Source organism: Caloenas nicobarica, chromosome 4 (genome assembly GCF_036013445.1).
Source record: "Caloenas nicobarica isolate bCalNic1 chromosome 4, bCalNic1.hap1, whole genome shotgun sequence".
Lineage (NCBI taxonomy): Eukaryota > Metazoa > Chordata > Aves > Columbiformes > Columbidae > Caloenas > Caloenas nicobarica.
The window spans coordinates 51,475,000-51,477,672 of record NC_088248.1 but is presented as its reverse complement, the minus strand read 5'-3'; positions in this window follow the sequence as shown (position 1 = coordinate 51,477,672).

Here is a 2,673-nt window from a genome sequence, read left to right as displayed (position 1 = left end):
TTGTTGCTTGAAACTGCACTGGCAGCCAAAAAGATGACATTGTTTAAGGATGTGTAACGCTGTGAATGTCTGCGTAATGGCTGGTGACTCTTTTCTTTAATGAGTCGTTATCACTGTGAGAGAGGGAAGACATCTGCATTTTGATAAACCAGTGCCTACCTGAGCCAGATACCTGCTTTGTCCACAGCAAAGCAAGGGTGGGAACTTGCTTTGGTGGTAACTTCTTCAACTTTTTTGAAGGTATCCTATATTGTGCTGTTTCAGAGTTTTCTTTAGGGTCCAGATACAAGCCCTTTCCTCCCCTAGGAGCTCACTAGAACAATCATGAACAAAGAGTTTCAGCTGACTTCCACACCTCTGATGACTGAGGCAAAGCAAAATAACAAGGTAGTGTAGGTAACCTGGTGATACATGCTGCACTTTGTAGTCCTGATGCTATTGCAATGAAAAGGTTGGCCTTGGGTTTTCCAAAATAGGGATGGGACTAGTGTGTTTCTTCATAGGGAGATATGCAGTAACTATGTGTTTGAAATGTGTGCGTTTTTTACTTACTGAAACATTATTTACATCTGCTGCTATTCCACATTGTATTCTTAAGTGAGTTTTATTATAACAATTTGCAGATGATTGATATTCGTAATATGGGAGAAAACGCTGTGACTTTTACAGACACTTGTTTTACAAGACGCTAGACACTGCAATGCTTTTACAAAGCGAAGGGTAAAGTACCTCCAAGTAGTTATGAGACACTTAAGTGAACACACTGCAGAAGAATTAAAAAAAAATCACACCCAACATGACAAGGGTTCTCAGAAGGGCAAAAAGTTGATTGAAATTTTTATTTAAAATAAACTGTAATAAACCAAACAAAAAATGCATTGTTCCTCTGCTAGGACTACATTTTTTAGTGGGACCAAATAGAAGTGGGGCTTTTTTTTGGCCTAGGCAGTGAATTACCTACTACGTAACAAACACATAAGACAACATAAAACGTTTTTTCTCAGGGTCTCTTGGCATCGTCTTTTATATTTAAGTCCTGGTCCTTCAGTATATGTGCAGAACTTCCCTTAAACAACAAGGACGTCTTTTGGTGTTGGCCAAAGGAAGTTTTGTGCCTGTGAGAAAAACGTTAGCTGGTTTATTTAAGTGACCCTCTCAACTTGGAAACCACAATTGTGATGTTTGCATTCAGTACTGTATGTCTTCCCAGCAATACCTAAACATACGATAAGGGACACATAGCAGGAAAGAGGTGGTGGTGAGTTTTGGTTTTTTCCCCTCTCTCTCATTCTCCACTATGTGCTTTTGAGAACAGCTTGAGCATACTCAATTTTATTGTTTCTCTATATAAGCAAAGGCAGGATGTGTGTTTACCCAGGGTTTCTTCTTCTGTGGAGTGAGGTAATTCCTGCCATCACCAAGCTTGTCGCTTTATCCTGGTTCTCCCTTGTTTTTAAGACTGTTTTTCTGGGAATGAAACACTTCACTGCCTTTTGTGGGCAGAGGATATTTGAAAGGCACTTGAGGAATACACAGCCACCACAACTTCATCTCAGATGGTATTAGAAAGCCTGACTTCATTAGTTATAAATAACCATCCATTGTTGAACTAATTTACTTCTCACCTAGAGGTGTTTGTCTTTATAAGCCCAAGGAAGTCTAATTACACATTCCAGTTTAGGCATCCCTTAGGAAGGATTCGAAATTCTCTGAACTTGTTCTCCGTGTGACTCTCCAGCAGGACAGGATAAATCAGGTTTCAGAGTGATGGAAGCAACTTTCTTGCACTTTGAGCAGTTTTCTTCTGCTAACAGCCGTAGCTGCTGTCTCTCCCTTCTCACAGCCTGCAGGAGCTGCTGGTACAGTGCCAACATTGCACAGGGCTCTGAGTATCCTCAGTTTCTTGCAGCACACTCGTGCTAGCTCTGATGCACATCCAGCCACAGGTTTGCCTTTCCATGGCCTGTACGAAACACGGCGTTATCTTCCCACATTACTTAATGTTCTCCAGAGGCTGACTCTGCAAATACCTTGTAATGTGAGTAGTTTATTCATCTGAGATGCAGGAAATGATACTCATAAATATAAAAAGCTTGAAAGCACCTTTTTTCCTAACAATTTAATAATAGAATGAGGGTATTTTTCAAGAATTCAGACACCAAAGCATGACTTGTGTAACAGATCAGACTATACGTCATCCCTGTGTGTAATCTTTGAAGTCTGTGAGCATACTTGGATTCATTTTCACAGGATTTAGAAAGTTTCATCCCATTAGAAACGTTCACATAGACATTGACAAAATCTGAAGTTCAAATATTCTCTTCTTCTGAGTACCTTGTGTAATTTAATGTCAGTGGATCCATACCCAATAATGCCTAATATCAGAAAACACTCGATGTATAATAAATGTAATGAATAGCAAGTATTTGTTGGCATTTGCATTATTTTATCAAAATGACTAAGAGAAACTATGACCATGAACTGTTTGTATACTGCTTCTACTACTGTGGTTAGAATTGGGAAGTTAAAACTACACTTTATTTGTCCTTGAACCTGCACATTGATCTAATTCCCTGGATCTGACTGGTTTAGAAAAATGTGCAGTAGATCTCTCAGTTGCAATCACTATATTTCAAACTATGAAAGAAATGTGCTAGAACAGGTCCTGCTGCA